Raw genomic sequence first — 11,939 nt, forward strand, 5'->3', positions numbered from 1 at the left:
GCCCGACCTCCGTCATCAGGCTGACAGCTTGAATCACCACCAGCATGTCCTTATTTATCTATACAGCGCCAAATCACAACAACAGTCGCCTCAGCGCGCTTGATATAGTAAGGTTGACCCTACAATAATACATACAGAGAAAAACCCAACAATCACATGACCCCCTATGAGCAGCACTTTGGTGACAGTGGGAAAGAAAAACGCCCTTTTAACAGGAAGAAACCTCCAGCAGAACCAGGCTCAGGGAGGGGCGGGGCCATCTGCTGTGATTGGTTGGGGTGAGAGAAGGAAGACAGGATAAAGACATGCTGTGGAAGAGAGACAGAGGTTAATAACAGATATGATTCAATGCAGAGAGGTCTGTGAACACATAGTGAGTGAAGAAGAAACACCCAGAGCATCATGGGAATCCCCCAGCAGTCTATCCAGTCTTTGGCCCTTCTCACGTTCTCGGCGAGACCGGACTTGCCGAGAACGCGAGCACGGACTCGTGATTTGTACAATTGGAACGCCAGTGTACTTGATGATGTCACAGGTCTGGAGTTTTTACTGCCGTCCCCTCTTAATTTAACTGTGAGTAATATGTTATGAAGCTTCACTTTAATCACAGCCAAACCGGTTTACTCAGGAACAAATTAAACTCTGAAATAAACAAACATTAACATTTAGAAGTGATCTAAGTGACTTATATATCATGTTTAACCTCAGTAGTGAAATCTCTATTAATAAAAATGGTTTACATGTACATACGTGTACATACCTTAATAAAAACAAGCAGGTGAGATGTTAGAACGCTTTTGTTTTTATTTTAGTGGACACTCAATACAATAGACAGCTGCTGGGGTTTGTTTAACCTGAGTAGCAAAAAGACCGTGGTGGGGGGGGGGGGTGGTTGAAAACGATGTGCCGGGAGTCCGCCGTTCTCGCCGGCTCTAATGATCCTCAACCTCGCCGTCTGCTATGGAGCTGGTGGGTTACAGACGTCTCCGAAAAGTCGGAGCGCTTTTGGAAATATATGATATCTTGATAAATCGAGCAGATATTTGAAGTTTACACAGCTACATTCTCGCTTGAAAATAACTTCAAAGTTTATTTTGTGACCCAGAAAGAGTAATATTTAAAAGCCCTGCTCGTCCGCCATTGCCGCGTTTGAGTTTTGGACGAAATGCATTCTGGGATATTTAGTTGTACCAAGTCCACACAAGTCACCACCGATGCATGATCGATAAAACGGGTGGAGCGAGAACACATCCGGGACTTTTTCGCATTCTCAGCTTGATGCGTACTTCGAATTGGAACAGTACTTGGTCTCCGACTGATGACGTATCACGAGTACACGAGAACGCAAGTACGCACAAGTACGCATATTGAGAAAGGGTCTCTAAGTCTGACATCATTAGCTGGGCCTGGGCCCAAACTCTGCTTCAGGTAAAGTAAAGAAAAGTGTGTAAAGTGTGCGTGTTAGTCCCCATAGGGAAATAGTTCCTCTGCATTTAACCCATTCACCCAGTGAAGCAGTGGGCAGCCACCAGTGCAGCGCCCGGGGAGCAGTGTGTAGGGACGGTACCTTGCTCAGGGGTACCTCAGGGTAGCCGTTCAGTGGAGTCGGACCCCCGACCTTCCGATCATGGGGCCACCACTCTACCTACTGAGCTATCCCTGCCCTATCCCAAAGTCAAACAAACACTGCAGCATCACTGAGAGTTAAAAACTGTCTAAAGTCTTTCATCTTCAATAAAATGATCAGCGTTGCTGCTTTACCAGGTGTAACAATTAAGTTTAACATCCATGAAAACAGGATTTATTACATTTAACAGAGTTAGAAGTTAGCAGGAAGTTAGCTCGCTAGCTTCCACATAAACATGATGTAGCATGTTCTGACTGAGAGATTTCTGAAGCATTCAAGCGTACAGCTCTGCTGTCACTTCCAACATAAATGAAGACAGAAAACTAAACAGCAGTGACATTTGTAGGGTTACTGAAGTTGGACTAGCTGCTATATAATGATATACGAATGCTAGCGACACAGCTATGTTAGCATTACAAACACAGTGAAGCTGGAGGATGAACGCTAACTTTTTCCCACTCGATAAAACTTAACGTGAGGGTTCCTGATGGTTCGGGACAAATGCAATCGCATAGCAGGATGCTGTAAACGGACCAAACTTCAGTCAGGACAACAGCTGAGATTATTCATCCACAATACGAGGTTAGTCATTCATATACTGCTGCTGGGCTGGAGTTACATCGTGAGGTTTAAACACTGAGCTTTAAACCTGTGTTTATATATATATATATATAACACCCAGCACGCCCCTGCGGGCGGTTTATCCTTCAAGCTCGGGTCCTCTACCAGAGGCCTGGGAGCTTGAAGGTCCTGCGCAGTATCTTAGCTGTTCCCAGGACTGCGCTCTTCTGGACAGAGATCTCCGATGTTGTTCCTGGGATCTGCTGGAGCCACTCGCCTAGCTTGGGAGTCACCGCACCTAGTGCTCCGATTACCACGGGGACCACCGTTACCTTCACCCTCCACATCCTCTCGAGCTCTTCTCTGAGCCCTTGGTATTTCTCCAGCTTCTCGTGTTCCTTCTTCCTGATATTGCTGTCATTCGGAACCGCTACATCGATCACTACGGCCGTCTTCTTCTGTTTGTCTACCACCACTATGTCCGGTTGGTTAGCCACCACCATTTTGTCCGTCTGTATCTGGAAGTCCCACAGGATCTTAGCTCGGTCATTCTCCACCACCCTTGGGGGCATCTCCCATTTTGACCTCGGGACTTCCAGGTTATACTCGGCACAGATGTTCCTGTACACTATGCCGGCCACTTGGTTATGGCGTTCCATGTATGCCTTGCCTGCTAGCATCTTGCACCCTGCTGTTATGTGCTGGATTGTCTCTGGGGCATCTTTACACAGCCTGCACCTGGGGTCTTCCCTGGTGTGATAGACCCCAGCCTCTATGGATCTTGTACTCAGAGCTTGTTCTTGTGCTGCCATGATTAGTGCCTCTGTGCTGTCTTTCAGTCCAGCTTTGTCCAGCCACTGGTAGGATTTCTGGATATCAGCCACCTCCTCTATCTGCCGGTGGTACATACCGTGCAGGGGCCTGTCCTTCCATGATGGTTCCTCGTCTCCCTCCTCTTTCTTGGGTTTCTGCTGCCTGAGGTATTCACTGAGCACTCGGTCAGTTGGGGCCATCTTCCCAATGTATTCTTGGATGTTCCTTGTCTCATCCTGGACTGTGGTGCTGACACTCACCAGTCCCCGGCCCCCTTCCTTCCGCTTAGCGTACAGCCTCAGGGTGCTGGACTTGGGGTGAAACCCTCCATGCATGGTCAGGAGCTTTCTTGTCTTTATGTCAGTGGCTTCTATCTCCTCCTTTGGCCAGCCTATTACCCCAGCAGGGTACCTGATCACGGGCAGGGCGTACGTGTTGATGGCCCGGATCTTGTTCTTACCATTCAGCTGACTCCTCAGGACTTGCCTGACCCTCTGCAGGTACTTGGTGGTTGCAGCCTTTCTAGCGGCCTCTTCATGGTTCCCATTTGCCTGCGGGATCCCCAGGTACTTGTAACTGTCCTCTATGTCTGCAATGTTGCCTTCTGGTAGTTCAATCCCCTCAGTTCTGACTACCTTCCCTCTCTTTGTTACCATCCGACTACACTTCTCCAGTCCGAACGACATTCCAATGTCATTGCTGTATAGCCTGTATATATATATATATATATATATATATATATATATATATATATATATTAGGGTTGCAACAATACTCGTTCGATACAGTGCTTTCGGTTCGGTACGCATATGTATCGAACAATACAACATTTTTAATTTATTTGATCAACTTTTCTTCTGACGATGCTGTCTGTGTTGAGCGCTCAGTGGATCTGCGCTCGACAGTGCAGCCTAGGCTGTACTGTCGCATGCTTTTTTAATTTGTCATTTATTAAAATTATAAATATATATTTTAACTCAAAAGTACAGTTTTTAAATTCAATGTTGCTGAAACAACAAAATAATAAAAATAAATAAATCTATCTGATGGAGAAATCACTCATCTTTGGAAAAGAGAGTTTATTACAGAGAAATGGTTCTTTCCAAAATAAAAGCTCTACTATACGCTTCTTCTGGGCTATATTCTCAGCAGCATGTTAAACATATCAGGTCCCCATAAGGAGAATCCTGTGCTAACGGCTGTCTAAATGACTCGGCTAAAGTTAGTAGCATGCTTGTTGTTTTCAAATTCAAATTTTATTTGTCACGTACACAGTCATACACAGTACAATATGTAGTGAAATGCTTGGACAACTGCTCGTGACCTAAAGAGAACAAAAAAGGAAAAGGCTATGAATAAGATAGGAAATAAATATGAAAAATTAAAAAGGGTAAATTTAACTAGGAAGGAATAGAATATAAATTAAGGTTAAAAATGAAATAACTGTACAACACAAATTAGAATGAAGGGTAAATTTAACTGGGAAGAATAAGATAAAATATATAAATTAAAGTTGAAAATAAAATAACTGTACAACAAAATACACAATACACAATATAGAACTATATAAGAATGTATGAAGAAATATAAATATAAATAAATATATACACAATAACAGCAGCTGTACAAGTATTAACTGGAAATGAAGAATATAGTGACCAGTGTTGTGCAAAACCAAAGTCCAGAAAGTCCAGTGTGTGTGTAAGAACTGTATGTGTGGGTCAGTACTGTGTGGTGGTGTGATTGAGAGACCGTATCGCCTGCGGGAAGAAGCTCCTCCTCAGTCTCTCTGTGTTGGTCTTCAGGGAGCGGAATCGCTTTCCTGACCTCAACAGAGAGAACAGTCTGTTGTTGGGATGGCTGAGGTCCTTCACGATCTTCCTGGCCTTGGTCCAGCACCGCCTGCTGTAGATTGAGTGCAGGTCAGGGAGCTCGGAGCGGATGGTGCGCTCAGCTGACCGCACAACCCTCTGTAGAGCTCGTCTGTCCTGCATGGTGCTGTTCCCGAACCAGGTTAAGATGTTTCCCACCAGGATGCTCTCTATGGTGCACGAGTAAAAGTTCCTGAGCACCTTGGAGGGCAGTTGGAAGTCTCTCAAGCGTCTGAGGTGGTAGAGACGCTGTCGGGCCTTTTTCACCACGGTGTTGATGTGACAGGACCATGACAGGTCCTGCGTGATGTGAAGTCCGAGGTATTTGAAGCTGTCCACTCTCTCCACTGGGCACTCGTTGATGACGGGGGTCTGGTAGTTCCTCTCCTGCTTAGTGCTGAAGTCCACTATCAGCTCCTTTGTCTTACTGACGTTTAGAAGGAGGTTGTTCCTCTGGCACCAGTTCTCCAGATTCCTAATCTCCTTCACGTAGGCCGTCTCGTTGTTATCAGAGATCAGGCCCACCACGACGGTGTCGTCAGCAAACTTGATGATGGTGGTGGAGCTGGTAGTGGCCACACAGTCATATGTGTACAAAGAGTACAGCAGGGGGCTCAGAACACACCCCTGGGGGGCTCCAGTGCTGAGAGTGGTGGAGGCTGAGACATGTCCGCCCATCCTTACTGCCTGTGGTCTGCCAGTTAGGAAGTTGGAGATCCACTGACACATAGATGAGCTGAGTCCCAGATGCTCCAGCTTGGTGGTGAGTGTGGAGGGAATTATGGTGTTAAATGCAGAGCTGTAGTCTATGAAGAGCATTTTAACATAATTCCCCCTTCTAGTGTCCAAGTGAGTGAGTGATGTGTGGAGGAGATGAGAGATGGCATCGTCTGTGGAACGATTTGGACGGTAAGCGAACTGTAGTGGGTCCAGTGTGTCTGGTAGTGAAGAAATGATGAAGTCTCTGACCAGGCGTTCAAAGCACTTCATCACTACTGAGGTGAGGGCTACAGGGCGATAGTCATTGAGAGAAGCAGGGTGGGGTTTCTTCGGGACAGGAACAATGATGGACTCTTTGAAGCATGTGGGGATCACCGACTGAGATAAAGAGATGTTGAATATCTCAGTGAACACAGGAGCTAGCTGGTATGCGCAGTTTTTGTCTTTGCACTAGGATGATGTCGGCGTAAATGTGCAGTCATATTCGTTGTGTTCCCACTAGTGCTGTCAGGTTAATCTCGTTGAAATGACGTTAACGCCACAACACGGCAAATCTCCGTTAACGAGTTACCGCCGATCGCCCCGTGCGTGGGGCTGGACGGCCAACACGTTAACGAGCTAACTGCGCTAACACACTAGTTCCCACCCATGTAATTGAGCATTGCATGGCACATCCAACATACTGTTTTACTTTAGTCCATGACGCGCTTACCTTCAGGGTCATACGTCACATGAAAACCAAAATAGTTCCAAACGCCAGATCTGAATGAGGGTGGGGGAGGTTCAATTTGCCATGTTGCAAGGAGAGCTTAGCTTCTGTCTGCTAGCTTGCCCTGCGCTCAGTGAATCTGCGTTCAACTACTCCGCCTAGGCTGCACTGTCGAGCGCAGATCCACTGAGCGCTCAACACAGACAGCATCGTCAGAAGGAAAGTTGATAAAATAAATTAAAAATGTTGTATTGTTCGATACATATGCGTACCGAACCGAAAGCACTGTATCGAACGGTTCAATATCCATACGAGTATCGTTGCACCATATATATATATATATATATATATATATATATACGCACACACAGGTATATTGAACTGATAAACATACAGACAAAGGTCAATTTCAGTCCTTGCTGCCGCCATGTTGGATTTGGTTCAGGAAGTGACCATAAGGTGGAAGGGTGTTATCAGAGGACAGCGAGTCAGTGATGGTTTTCATTTTATGTCGGTGAGAATAAAAAATATGCCTCAGTAAAGTTCAGATACGAGCGAATGCTTCCTTTGCTGTTCGATAAACACCTCTGACAGGATGTGACATCATCCTGATACACACACACACTTTAAAACTTTATTGTAAGGTCGACCCTACAATAATACATACAGAGAAAACCCAACAATCATATGACCCCTATGAGCAGCACTTTGACGACAGTGGGAAGGATGTCCGTGTGAGGCCTGTTCACTCGTTGCTCCGGGGCTAATTCGGGGGGCAGAGAGAGAGCAGACAGATGAGGAGGGTCCGACCAACAGCCCGGATCACCCTTCAGGACACACCTGAATCCAGCTCACACCACCTGAAACACCGCAGAGTGGTCCCACATCCTCGGTGGGACCAACACAAACCCATTACTGAGCGAAGGAACAGAACTACAGCAGGTCAGATACAGAAGAAGCTTCCAGCAGTCACAGCGTGTACATGTGAACGTGCTGATGGTGAGGCGGAACAAACACAGGTCCAAGAAACATGACATCAGCGTCTGCTGCGTCGCTCCAGCCTGCTCTGGGTCAGCTCAGGTGTTTCCTCACCTGCAGAGGGTCAGGACGTACTCCTGAAGACTCCAGGATGTTGCCTGCATGGTGTTTTTCTCTGATGACTCTGTGGTGGCCTGCATTAGTGAGGGTGATGAGTCAGAGTACCGGGCTGTGGTCGACTCCTTTGTCACGCGGTGCGAGCAGAATGATCTGCAGCTCAACGTGGCAAAGACCAAGGAATTGACTGTGGATTTTTGGAAGACCAGGAAAACCTGTGACCCCTGTTTCAATCCATGGGGTCAACATGGACGTTGTGGAGGACTATAAGTACCTCAGAGTACATACAGACTATAAACTGGACTGGGTTAGAAACACCACTGCGCTTTACAGGAAGGGCCAGAGTCGTCTCTGAGGTCCTTCAACGTCTGTCGGACAACGCTCAGGATTTTCTGTGAGTCTGTTGTGGTCAGTGCGATCCTCTGTGCTGTTGCATGCTGGGACAGCAGGTTGAGGGTCACAGATGCCAACAGACTCAATAAACTGATCACAAGCCTGTAGGGATGGAGCTGGACCCTATTCGGGTGGTGTCTGAGAGGCAGATGTTGTCCAAGATAAGGACGATGCTGGATAACACCTCCCACCCACTTCATGGCATGCTGGGCAGTCACAGGAGCACGCTCAGTGAGAGACTGAGATTACCCATAATGCACCACTGAACGACACAGGCAGTGATTCCTGCCTGTGGCTCCCTGTATAACTCCTCCATGTAACACACTGTAAACGCTGTTTGCACGCACTCTGTTCTACTCAGTAATGTTGCCGTCAGTCTCTGATATTTATTACTGAGTGATTCGTATATATTGTGCTATTAAATCTGTAAATCTGTAACATACTGTACTGTTAAATAGTTTAGTCTGCTTCTGTTACTGTGCTGGAGCAACTGTAACCCACATCCTTTCCTTAGGGATTAATAAGTATGCTGATTCTGATTCTGTTCGGCTCTTTGAAGGGAAGCTTGTCCGTCACCATCTACGTCCTGGAGTCTGTGCATTTAATTAGCCTGCACCTGAGCAGAGGAAGAGCAAACACAGCATCAGATTCACCCTCAGCTCTCAGCTTCTGGAGTTTGGTTGTGGTTTTTAGGCGAATACACTTCATGTTCCTGTAAATGGGCCTCCGTGTCCTCACTGCAAGACTGTCTGTGCTTCATTACAGTGGGACATAAAACAGCTCAAAGGTCGACCGCTGTGACACTCCGATCATCAGGAGAGCCGAAGAAACACTCGGAGCGCCTCTGACAACAGAGCCTGCGACTTCCTGAAAGTGTTTCCAGATGCGAGGACCTTCATCCTGTTGGCTGAAATGATTTAACTGCTCCTGTTTTTCATCCAGCGGCCTCAGTGTTTGGAGTGCAGCTGCACAGCGTCAGCGTTCCTCTGGCTCCGAGGTTCAGCAGCTTTGCTGTGCTTCGCTTCAGGCTCCTCCCCCAACCGTCAGCAGGAGAGTTTCTGAAGAACAGCCATGATCTGAAGCTGAACTCAGAGACAACACTGAGGTTTTATCCATGCTCATGATTTTAATCACACCAGATTAAACCGACTCCGACACGTTATTCACACGTTTTGTGTGAGAAGGCGAGCTGAATGCATGAAGGAACAAAAATGAGCCTTTCGGTAACCAATAACAATACCATCATCATCACCACCATCATCAGCGTGGATTGTTTTAAGATTAGGCTTCAAACTTTAGCATATAGTTAGGGCTGGACCAGGTGACCCTGAATCCTCCCTTAATTATGCTGCAGTAGGTGTAGGCTGCCGGGGGATTCCCATGATGCACTGGGTGTTTCTTCTTCACTCACTATGTGTTCACAGACCTCTCTGCATTGAATCATATCTGTTATTAATCTCTGTCTCTCTTCCACAGCATGTCTTTGTCCTGTCTTCCTTCTCAGCAGATGGCCCGCCCCTCCCTGAGCCTGGTTAGCCTTGGACATTTCCAGGCAGAGTACCCGGGGTGCTGTGATGACACGGAGAAGGTGTTCAGGTGCTTCATGGAGTCAGATCACATCAGCAGAGATTCCTTTGTGAGCTGCAGGTCAGGTCTTGTCTGCTTTTAGCCTCATTACCACTCGTTCGTTTCCCACGTGACTTCAGCTACTGATGAACTTTTAAGTCACAGCGAGATCAGGGCAGGGTGGATATTTTCTTCTCTGAATTCTGAATTCTCAGACTTTCAGATGAACCCCAACGCTGTGACCTCTGCCCTCCTGGACCCCGTGTCTCTCTGCTCTCCCTTTGCAGTCTCTCCCGCTCTCTGTGGATGTCTGCGATCTTCCTCCTTAAATGCCTGAAATGCAAATGTGATGTTCCAGTTTCTGTGTCACTGCACTGCTGCTGGCATCAAACCGAGAATCCAGGTCAGCCATGAATGCAGCCAGCAGGAGGTCATGTGATCTGTACCTGTGCTGCAGAAACAACCCTCCGTCAGCATCAGCGTGTCCTCAACAACGCAGCAGCTTCACATGTCCTCTGAGACACCTGCACACAGACATGTTCACGTGTTCAGACTGTCATGTTTACCTTCCACGTGGCGAGCTTTCTGAACGCTCATGCTGCGGTGTTCTCGGCCTACGGCATGCATTCAACCAGTCACAGCAGGCTTCCTGCAGCTTCAGGCGAGTTGGAATGAAATTAGATCAAATTAGAGACACTGGGAGCGAAGCATGCAACTGTGGCACAGACTTGGGTCACACTGAGAAACTGTTTGGAGGTTTTTAGGTGGGAAAATAAAGTCAGGTAAGAAAAATGTAGAGACTTACCCTGATCTAACAGACAGTGAGGGCGGGCTGATGGCGGTGAAGGAGATGATGATGGTGGGTCACACTGACAGAGGATGCTGACCATCTGCAGAGATCAGAGAAATGAGAGCTGCTTTAAACACCCAGCGGTTGGATTCACGACTTCAGGCGTTACCGTGGTATTTGAGGCGACCTCTGTGACCTCAGCAGAGCGGTGGCCTGGAAACAGGAAGCAGCAGGATACCAGAAACACCGCGGGGGTCCTCCTGCTGCAGCCGCTGAGGCGTGCGTCCACTGTGAGATGATGCCACAGGAAGGTCAGAGCCATCACGGAGGTGCGTGAACATCTCACGTCTCACTCAGACCTTCACCGTGCTGACCTCACAGCCTCCACCAATCATCTCAGTTCATTTCTATTGTATTTATACAGCACCAGATCACAACAACAGTCACCTCAAGGTGCTTTAAATCGTAAGGTAAAGATCCTACAATAATAGAGGGAAACCCCGACAATCTGACAACCCTCTATGAGCAGCACCTTGGTGACAGTGGGAAGGAAAAACTTCCTTTTAACAGGAAGAAACCTCCAACAGAACCAGGCTCAGTCAATGAGTCCCACCTGTGAACAGGAAAGTTTTTATTCTTCAGCAGAAAACTGCTGAGAGCTCGTTAATTCAAACAAACAATAAATCTGTCCAATGAGAGCTGAGCTCACGTGTTCCTGGACGTCTCCTCATCTGCAGACCATCCCAGGAAACATTTCCATGATGAACAACTGTCAGCTGACACAACTCAGATCATGTGTCCAAATTAACAGCATCACCCGAGTGCTCCTGTTAGGCTTCCTGTCAACAATCATGAAACACGTTCTCAGCTGGAGGAAGCGCACGAGGAGAAAGTCCACCCTCACCTCTGACCTCCAGCAGACGATAGTCCAGACACGTTAAGTTTATCCTGAGTGTGAGACAGACACTATCTCTACTTTTAAGATTAGGCTCCCTGAGCCTGGTTCTGTTGGAGGTTTCTTCCTGTTAAAAGGGAGTTTTTCCTTCCTGCTGTTGCCAAAGTGCTGCTCATAGGGGGTCATGTGATTGTTGGGGTTTTCTCTTTGGGGTTTACCTTACAATACAAAGTGCCCCGAGGTGACTGTTGTGGGGATTTCAAATCAAATCAAATCACTTTTATTGTCACATCACATGTGCAGGTACATTGGTACAGCACATGTGAGTGAAATTCTTGTGTGCGAGCTTCACAAGCAACAGAGTTGTGCAAAATACAACAATGTAAACTAGAAAAATTTGCATTTCCTGCGAAAATGCTGTGTGGATGCCTTACGCTGAAGATTTCTGCTGAAAAAAGCTGAAAAGGTTGAAAGTCGAAAAAAAAGGGTGCCCTGAGCAGGATTCGAACCTGGCCCTTCTGGTCTCAAGGCAGCTACTGATCTCACTGCTCCAATGTCACTCTCACAAAGAAGAGGTGGAGAGACTGACAATTTTGCTGAAATGAGCAGAAGTTGCTGAGAATTGTGCTGATAAGAGGTGAAAAGGCTAAAAAGTTTACAGAAAAGAGGTGAATCAGCAGAACTTCTGCTGAAAAGAGTTCAATGAGCAGAATTTCTGCTGAAAAGAGGTTTTTGCTGAAAAAAGCTGAAAAAGCTTGGATTTGTACTGAAAAGTGGTGAAAAAACTGAAAATTCTGCTGAAAAGGGGTGAAAAAGATGAAATTTGTGTTGAAGAGAGTTAAAAAAAAGTTTTACTGTTAACTGAAATAAATTTTGCCATAAGCGGGATTTGAACCACG

The sequence above is a fragment of the Diplotaxodon limnothrissa genome, linkage group LG11, assembly GCF_057381915.1.
Source record: "Diplotaxodon limnothrissa isolate DT_005_m linkage group LG11, D_limnothrissa_male_GT1.1, whole genome shotgun sequence".
Classification (NCBI taxonomy): Eukaryota; Metazoa; Chordata; class Actinopteri; order Cichliformes; family Cichlidae; genus Diplotaxodon; species Diplotaxodon limnothrissa.